The sequence below is a fragment of the Salmo trutta genome, chromosome 10 (genome assembly GCF_901001165.1).
Source record: "Salmo trutta chromosome 10, fSalTru1.1, whole genome shotgun sequence".
NCBI lineage: Eukaryota > Metazoa > Chordata > Actinopteri > Salmoniformes > Salmonidae > Salmo > Salmo trutta.
This window is the reverse complement of record NC_042966.1, coordinates 36,254,887-36,265,104: the sequence shown is the minus strand read 5'-3', so window position 1 is coordinate 36,265,104 and position 10,218 is coordinate 36,254,887. Positions and strand designations below refer to the sequence as shown.

The 10,218-nt window shown below is 41.3% G+C and overlaps 1 non-coding gene across 1 annotated transcript; it reads right to left on the bottom strand.

Moving 5' to 3' along the window:
• Positions 1–2,609: 2,609 nt before the first annotated feature.
• Positions 2,610–2,725, bottom strand: LOC115201788 (U5 spliceosomal RNA). Its single transcript, XR_003879821.1, has one exon. It is a non-coding gene; the product is annotated as a U5 spliceosomal RNA (small nuclear RNA).
• Positions 2,726–10,218: the final 7,493 nt, after the last annotated feature.

Genomic DNA, 10,218 nt, shown 5'->3' with positions numbered 1-10,218 from the left:
GTTTTAACATACGTTCTCATGTTATTTGAGACTAAATTGATTCTATTTATGTATTATATTAAGTTAAAATAAAAGTGTTCATTGTTCATTCAGTATTGTTGCAATTGTCATTATTACAAAAATGTGTATATATAGGTATATAAAAAATAAATATATAAAAATAAATGTAAAAAAACATAGGCCGATTAATCGGTATCGGCTTTTTTTGGGTCCTCCAATAATCAGCATCGGTATCGGCGTTGAAAAAGCATAAGTGAACCAACCAAACAAGGTGTGTACAACATTTATATGATTTAGAAAATGTATTACACATAATATTACACTGTAATGGAAAACTGATTTATATGGTAAATTTGTACGACAGTAAAATACTGTGAAGCATTATACTGCAGCATACAGGACATTATGGTGCATTGTGGGGAAATGTTGTGGGCAGGGAAATAATTGCTGTATTTAGAATGGTGTAACTCCACTCCACAGAATACAGTACCGTATTTTTGAGTGTCAAAAACATTTTGACTACTAGTGGTTGCATGGTAATGTTGTTTCTGGCTCATTAACATATTTTGAGGCATGCCTTGTAAGAGGCTACATTTGTGCCACCTGTTAGAGTGCTGTACAAATTCAACTGATATGTGGTAGTAGTACCCCATCAATTAAACATGTATAGCGGACAGATTGGAGTGGCAGCAAGTCTCACACCTTGCTGAGTATTTGCCATGTCCTTTGGTCTGTTTTGTGCTGTGGTCACTGGGAGAATCTCAAATGCATACTCTTTCCCTCCCCTCTGACTTTCTCCTCCAATGGGTTTTTAGAATGAGGTGAGGAGGCTAGGAGTGTGCAATTGGATTTTATAGCACATGCCCTTCTAGGCCTTAATGAAGGCTTCCAAACTGGCATTCAATTGATATGCTGTAATATGTAAACACATTAGCTGGCAGCCAACCTGATCGCACCAATCCCATGCAATTAAGGTAAAATACACACCCGATCTCCCCTCAAAGAATGTAATTAATTAATCCAGTCATTGGTTACAATTACAACAGTACTGTTGTTTTACAGTAACTTACAAGCGGCCAGTTGCCTGTATATTAGTATTGGATACTGTAAAATACAGTAAATCACACTTAGATATAATTCGCCACATATCACACTTTTTCAAACCACATTGCATGAAGTTGCCCCTGCTTTTAACTGAGAAGACACTAAAACTCTGACTGTGAGCGCTGCATTTTTCTCCAATGCTCCAATTTAAAGTTCCCAAAATAAACATACCCTCGTAAAACTGACCAAGCTACAGACCCTCGTAAAACTGACCAAGCTACTGACCAAGCTACAAAACAGCCTCCAACACTCTACTCAGCAAATTGGATGTAATATATCACAGTGCCATCCGTTTTGTCACCAAAGCCCCATATACTACCCACCACTGCGACCTGTATGCTCTCGTTGGCTGGCCCTCGCATCATATTCGTCGCTAAACCCACTGGCTCCAGGTCATCTATAAGTCTCTGCTAGGTAAAGCCCCGCCTTATCTCAGCTCACTGGTCCCCATAGCAGCACCCACCCGTAGCACGCGGTCCAGCAGGTATATTTCACTGGTCACCCCCAAAGTCAATTCCTCCTTTGACCGCCTTTCCTTCCAGTTCTCTGCTGCCAATGACTGGAACGAACTGCAAAAATCACTGTAGCTGGAGTCTCATATCTCCCTCACTAACTTTAAACACCAGCTGTCAGAGCAGCTCACAGATCACTGCACATGTACATAGCCCATCCAACAACTTTGCACACCAGTATCTCTACTTGCACATTCATCTTTGCCAGCAGCATACCACTGCTGGCTTGCTTCTGAAGCTAAGCAGGGTTGGTCCTGGATGGGAGACCAGATGCTGCTGGAAGTGGTGTTGGATGGCCAGTAGGAGGCACTCTTTTCTCTAGTCAAAAAAATATCCCAATGCCCCAGGGCAGTGACACTGTGTAGGGTGCTGTCTTTCAGATGGGACGTTAAATGGGTGTCCTGACTCTCTGAGGTCATTAAAGATCCCATGGTACTTATCGTAAGAGTATGGGTGTTAACCCTGGTGTCCTGGCTAAATTCCCAATCTGGCCATCATACCATCATGGCCACCTAATAATCCCCAGTTTACAATTGGCTCATTCATCCCCCTCCTATCCCCTGTAACTATTCCCCAGGTTGTTGCTGTAAATAAGAATGTGTTTTCAGTCAACTTACCTGGTAAAATAATGGATAAAATAAATAAAATCTTCTGCACATCTATCACTCCAGTGTTTAATTGCTATATTGTAATTATTTCACCACTATGGCCTATTTATTGCCTTACCTCCCTTATCCTACCTCATTTGCACACACTGTATATAGACTTTTTATATTTTATTATTGCTTGTATGTTTGTTTATTCCATGTGTAACTCTGTGTTGTTGTTGTTTGTGTTGCACAGCTTTATCTTGGCCAGGTCGCAGTTGTAAATTATTCCTTGTTCTCAACTAGCCTACCTCGGTAAATAAAGGTGAAATAAAAAATAATTTAAAAAAGACAATTCAACATGGAATAACCTGAGACATAGAGATTATTATTAACATGTGTAGGAAGCCCAGCCGTGAGGCCGGGCATCAAAAAATTAGTTGATACTCATAATGTTCCTCTCCACGGAAATCTTTAGTAAAAGGCGAAAGATTTATGCGATCTGAAGAGAAACCAGAGTGTACTACCGACTCATTAAAACCATTCACAGCCTGTTCTCGGGCTTCCTATTCAGGGTCATGGTTAATAAAAAAATAAAATAATAATCAAAGCTCTATACCGCCGACAGAACACAGAGATATTACAGTTCCCTAATGCAAATAAAGAGACATTTGGTAAGTGTCATACTTTGCAACTGTATTATTTCTTCACGGAAACGAAATGCACGCTGGGCATTACACAAATCATTTCCTGGTTTGTCCCCTTCATTTGTTAATCTCATCTGCAACGGCTGTGTAATTTGAGCAAATGGGGAGAACTACGTTGGTGTAACAGTTTAACTACCATCAAACTCGGAAACGATGTTCAATTTGTACATTTTGACAGGACGAAATACAACGCTTTTACATGGCGCATGCGCCGTTGAGACACTGCAAACAACATCTTCACAAACCAGGCGTGAGAAGCAGGAAGGGGTGGCAATATGTAACCACTCTGCAACAATGTATACATTTAGAAGACCAAACATAACTCCGCACATAGGTGATTGCGCGCAATTGAAGTCACAGGGTGCGCGCCTTTGATTATTTGTTTTCCAAGTTTTCAGAGATTGTGACAGCACTGTTCATTAACAATTTACCTGTTTAAAGGAGTGAATGGGTTATGGCTGGTCTTTTAAGATGCAATTTTCCCATAGTTTGGTAAAGTAAAATGTTTTTAGTTATCCACTCCCACCGAAATGTAAGTTTAGCCTATGTAATGTTTATGACAAAAATGTGTTTATTTCATTAGACAATATACATTGAGGATCCATCTTGACAGTGGACATTCTCACCAAGCCCTGTTCTAGTAGCCTCACTGTAGTCTAATCTATCCAAGGGGGTTTGTCAATGCTCTATCAAATTGGCTGTATTGAGAATGCCCTAGCCTTAAAGGTATTTATTTCTCAGCTCAATGGTGATGTCTTGCTAGCTAGGGAGGTGTCTTGCTTCCTTTAGCAACGATGCTTTATAATTAAGTCCCGTTTTATCTGTGCCTTTACAATAATGACAGGTTATTGTAGTGCAGTGAACCGGCACTATTTAGTTAGACTGCTGCGGTAGTGCTGTCAGTTTAGCCAAATCTATTCCTGAACCAATCAGTTATCAACATGAAGCCAAGGTTTATCTAGTTCAGGAACAGTAAAGTTAACACATTTCATGTTTTCACCCCCAGGTAACGCGAGATAGGAGCAGTATCTGACTGGACTGAAGCTTGAACCCAGATAGAGACACACACACATCAAATCAAATGTTATTTGTCACATGTGCTGAATACAACAGGTGTAGACGTTATTACCGTGAATTGCTTACTTACAAGCCCTTAACCAACAATGCAGTAAAATATAAATAGAGTTAATCAAATATTTACTAAATAAACTAAAGTAAAAAAAACAAACAATCAGGAACAACACAAGAAATGTACATAACAATAAAGAGGCTATATACAGGGGGTACTGGTACTGAGTCAATGTGGAAGCTATATACAGGGGATACCGGTACTGAGTCAATGTGTGGGGGTACAGGTTAATCAAGGTAATTTGTAAAGTAACTATGCATAGATAATAAACAGCGAGTAGCAGCAGTGTAAAAACAGGGGGGGGGGGTCAATGTAAATAGTCCTGGTGGCCATTTGGTTAGTTTAAATCACCTAAACATTCCAAGGAGTCTTATGGCTTGGGGGTAGAAGCTGTTAAGGAGCCTTTTGGTCCAAGACTTGGTGCTCTGGGTACCGCTTGCCGTGCGGTAGCAGAGAGAACAGTCTATGACTTGGGTGACTGGAGTCTTAGACAATTTTTGGGGCCTTCCTCTGACACCGCCTAATATATAAGTCCTGGATGGCAGGAAGCTTGGCCCCGGTGATGTACTGGGCTGTACACACTACCCTCTGTAGCGCCTTCCAGTCAGATGCCCAGCAGTTGCCATACCAGGCGGTAATGCAATTGGTCGGGATGCTCTCGATGGTGCAGCTATAGAACATTTTGAGGATCTGGGGACCAATGCCAGATCCTCAAAATCTGCATCTCTGTGTGTGGAGTAATGGTGGTCTAGAGTTTTATTTCCTCTGGTTGCACATTTGACATGCTGGTAGAAATGAGGTAAAACGGATTTAAGTTTGCCTGCATTAAAGTCCCCGGCCACTAGGAGCACCGCTTCTGGATGAGCATTTTCTTGTTTGCTTATGGCCTTGTTGAGTGCGGTCTTATTGCCAGCATCGGTTTGTGGTGGTAAATTGACGTTTACAAATAATATAGATGTGAACTCTCTTGGTAGATAGTGTGGTCTACAGGTTATCATGGGGTATTCTACCTCAGGTGAGCAATACCTCGAGACTTTAATATTAAACATCGCGCACCAGCAGTTATTGACAAATAGACACACACCCCCGCCCCTCGTCTTCTCAGAAGTAGCTGCTCTGTCCTGCATAAAAAACGGAGAAGCCAGCCAGCTCTATATTATCCATGTCATTGTTCAGCCAAGTCTCGGTGAAACATAAGATATTACAGTTTTTAATGTCCCGTTGGTTGGATAGTGTTAATTGTAGATCGTCCAGTTTGTTTTCCAATGATTGCACGTTGGCTAATAATAGAGGGTAGTGGTGGTTTACCCACTCGCTGATGAATTCTCACACAAGGCACCCAGACCTTCACCCTTTGTATTTCCGTCTTTTCTTCACGTGAATGAGAGGGATTTGGGCCTGGTCTCTGAGAAGCAGCATATCCTTCGCGTCGGACTCATTAAATAAAAAATCTTCGTCCAGTTCGAGGTGAGTAATCGCTGTTCTGATGTCCAGAAGCTCTTTTCGGTCATAAGAGACAGTAGCAGCAACATTATGTACAAAATGAGCTCCAAAAAATGCGAAATAGCACAGTTGGTTAGGCCTTCTCCTCTGACGCCATTCTGGAGAAGGTACAGACACTTGCATACACATCATTGTGATATTCTTGTATGGGGGTATCAAACATTTTGTATTGTAGATATGTAGTGGTGTCATAATCTTATATGATGTACTGTTTTAGCTTTTGTTTTTATGTAATGTAAGTGCTTAAATATGATTGGACCCCAGGAAGAGTAGCTGCTGCCTTGGCAGCAACTAATGGGGATACCTGAAAAATACAAATAGGAGCAGTATCTGACTGGACTGAAGCTTGAACTTATTCATTTAATTAATTGATTGGATTTATGTACTTATAAACCCACTGTTGTCATGCTACTGCCCATCCACGTCCTTGAGTCCATATGCTGCTCCAAGATCTCTGTGATACTGACGTCCTCAAACATACAGACCTGTATCAGAGGTCTTCAGGGCGAGGGAGCCAGGGGCCTACACAGCTACGCCCAGGGGTTCCTCTGTAGGAGGGTCCCCTCACGCCTCAATACCCAGATACGAGGGGCCAAGAGTCGGAAAGGTAGGCCAAGAATCAGGATGATGAGTGGAGAAAGAGGAACAAGATGGTGTGGGGATGATAGGCATGTCCTACACTGCTGTACCCTTCTAGACTCTACTGCCAGGTAGGACCAGAACCATATACTTAGAGATTAACTCCCTGACTGATGTCTTGAGATGTTACTTCAATATATCCACATCATTTTCCTCCCTGTAGTGTATTCTCTTTTAATTGCACGCTGGTACAAGAGTACACTGCACAAGCTAACTAACATATCAACATTTCGAAATACTTTTCATTGTGTTTCCTTCTACACACACATGTATCTACAGCGGTAATCTCTGCCTGTTTCCTAAAGAGTGCACAAACACACACACACACCACGGTAGTCCATAAATACTGCCAGCCAGCTAGCCCAGGGGAAGCCCTTGCTGAGTTCAGCAGTGATCCCCTGTTTCCTAAAACACACACACACGTTTGTTATAAATAGGCTAGCCAACCAACTGTCAGGGGAAGCCCTCACTAAATGCTGACTCAGGGTTGAGAGGTTAACTGTTTGTTTTGGACAAGCTTTAGGCTCCTCCAATTTCTCTCCGGGATCTCTTTCAGGCACCTCCAGTAACCTTTGCAGTGGCAGGCAAGAATAGGCCCCTTGCGTATTGTAGCCTCTTTTTTTAACCTTTATTTAACTAGGCATGTCAGTTAAGAACAAATTCTTACTTACAATGACAGCGAACAGTGGGTTATCTGCCTTGTTCAGGGGCAAAATGACAGATCTTTACCTTGTCAGCTCGAGGATTTGATCCAGCAACCTTTCAGTTACTGGCACCAGTAATTTTTCACTGGGTTAGCTGAGGGGTGGCTTGGTTGCTATGTAGGGGTGCTTGCTATATCTGGTGTACATGCCTGGACACATGCATTATTTTCTTGGGGGTGCTAAAGGGGATGCTAGGCTTATTCTTGAAGGGGGCTTCAGCACCGTCACGCCCCCCCCCCCCCCCCCCCCCCGAAGCCACCCATGCCTGTTACAGCTGCCCCCAATAAGCCAATATCGAATCCGACATCCTGAATTCAGATGATGAAACTAGTCATTTTCTGATCCAACCTTATCGATGTCCAAGCAACAATAATTTAAAAAAACTTTGGTCACCCTACATTGAACTGGTTTCATCAAAATATCATTCGATGAACCACATGATTTTGACTGTTCAAGGCCTTTAAGTGTATGTTTATTTCCGTTTAACTGTATCCTATGCCTACCAGAAATGATTGCCCCTCAGGAATTAATTAAGTTAACTTGCATTGACCTGAATGTATGCTTTTGTCACCTCCTGACCATAGAGAGCCCTTGGTTCTCTATGGTGTTGTAGGTCAGGGAGTGACTAGGGGGTGTTCAAGTCGATTTATTTCTATGTTTGGGATTGAGTATGGTTCCCAATTAGAGGCAGCTGATTATTGTTGTCTCTAATTGGGGATCATACTTAAGGTGTCCCTGTTCCCACCTGCTTTTGTGGGATATTGTTTGTGTATGTGCTTGTTGCACTACGTTACTTCACGTTTCGTTGCTTGTTTATTGTTTTTGTTGAGAAGTTTCACTTTTAATAAAGATGTGGAACTCAACACACACTGCGCCTTGGTCCGTCCATTATCACGACCGTGACAGATTTTTTGTGATTCATGTTTTATAAACAGGATTTTTTTTATAATGCCAGGATGTCATCTATGAATTCACTGCACACTATTGACGAAGAGAATCGTCTTTTCAGACTCACCTTGTGTTTGACAGCAGCTGGTAATCACATGAGGGAATGCAAGGGACCAAAATGAACGAATGACAGGGAACAACCCAATAGTGGAAAGATGCATGCATAAAGATGGCGGCCTCCATGCACTTACCACAAATTCCTTTTTTTGTTAAGTTCGCCGTATTGTAGATTGCTCTCTATTACTAATTTATTGTATTATACATTAGCACAGTAGTAAACTTGATCCCAATTCTATCTCCAAGACGCCGGCAATTTCAAAAAGTGAAAAAGTAGATGGTGCATTGAATCACACAGTCACCGTAGTTTAAAACTCAGTGGATAGTGCTAAAACAATGAGGTCATATCTGAATTCTACCATCTTTATGCACATTCCCAATTGCACATTAGATCATCTCAGTATGCCTAGTATGTTGATATTTGTGCATACATTTTTACTAAACAGTATGTTGTAAATAGAAAATACTGGTTGTATGATAAGTACAGAGTATATACCTTTAGTAACCAGTAGGCAAGACAGATTTCAGACACAGAAGCATTTTATTAATTGTGCTGTCAATGTTCACTTGAACAAAGTGTAAAGGACGTCGTGCTGCTTGCTTAGCGACTACCGCTTCCTCCTAATGTGTCTCATACAGAGGCTCGAACCCAGGACCTCTGCCTTCGCAGACACACATGAATGCCCTCAAGTGTCTAACCCAGTCGCGTCACCGAAAAGCTATTCAGCAGTGCAAGGGGAGACACTTCAGGCTGAGGAGTGAGTTTCACAGATCCCGATCTACTATGTCATGTATTTGCTAACATTACACTTATCCACATTTACCAGAGGGTTCAGATTGCAAATTGTAGAGGCTAGCAAACTTTGTAAGCATGCCAAACACATAGCAGAGGCTTCAGACTAATGAGAGGGCTATAAATATAATCCACAGTGGTGGGAAAAGTTGGAATGAAGGCCAAACAGTCAGTCAACACAGACTAAATACATGGTGTCAGAATGCAGTTTTTGGAGCAGTATGCCCACTCAATTCAAACTGAAATTGTTCTAGATGAGCTAGCTAGATAAAACAGTGCTGACAATTCCCTTTTACATAGCTATCTAAATTATACAATCATAATTTAGTCTATATTGATGCTGTTACAATAAACAAAGATGGATGACCAAATCATTTGTTAAACCGTGACGTATGACATAATTGGATGTTGCAATTTCAATGTTTGAGTTGCTTTGTGTATCAGCAAATTTGCTTCACATTGTCTCATCGCAACACTGCATCCAAGTTGCTTGACATAGGCGTTTCAAAGAATTGTCAGTCAACCAGAGGAGGCTGGTGGAAGGAGCTATATATATATATTTTTTTTTTATTTCACCTTTATTTAACCAGGTAGGCAAGTTGAGAACAAGTTCTCATTTACAACTGCGACCTGGCCAAGATAAAGCAAAGCAGTTCGACACATATAACAACACAGAGTTACACATGGAATAAACAAAACATACAGTCAATAATACAGTACAAAAATAAGTCTATATACAATGTGAGCAAATGAGGTGAGATAAGGGAGGTAAAGGCAATCAATAGGCCATGGTGGCGAAGTAAATACAATATAGGAAGACAGGCTCATTGTAATGGCTGGAATGGAATAAATGGAACGGTTTCAAACACCTCAAACATATGGAAACCATGTGTTTGACTCCATTTCATTAATTCCATTACAACCATTACAATGAGTCTGTTCTCCTAAATGTCCTCCCACCAGCCTCCACTGCAGTCAACATGAGCTTTCCGCCCACTCAGCCTATTAGTTCCCCGCTCATTCTGTCTGTCTCTTTTCAGTTTCACAAATTCGGAGCATTTTTATCAGGAAGATATTTTGGTTACTCAAAAGGCTATTTTACATGGGAATCAAAATGGCTGTGTGGGACCTTTAACACTGAAATGTGTGAACCCCTACAGACACTGGATCAGTGTTAAATTTAACACTGAAGAATTTGTTGTGTAGGCCTGGTCTACAATTTCATTTAGGCTAGAGTTACAGAGTGTGTGTGTGTGTGTGTGTGTGTGTGTGTGTGTGTGTGTGTGTGTGTGTGGAAATCAACTCCAGTCGCATCCTTCTCAATACCCATTGGGAGAGAAGGACAGAGGGGAGGAACCTTGGTCTGCTCTTCCAATGGTGTTTGAGAGTCTAGGAAGGAGGAAAAGTTACTTTTGGAGTTGATCACACAATTAAAACTTCATGAGAGTGTCTGGCTGGAATCACATTCAGCTATGTCAGTTCTTAATGATTATGAAACCATAATTCGGAGGTTAGTAGAGGAATTAGGATACACA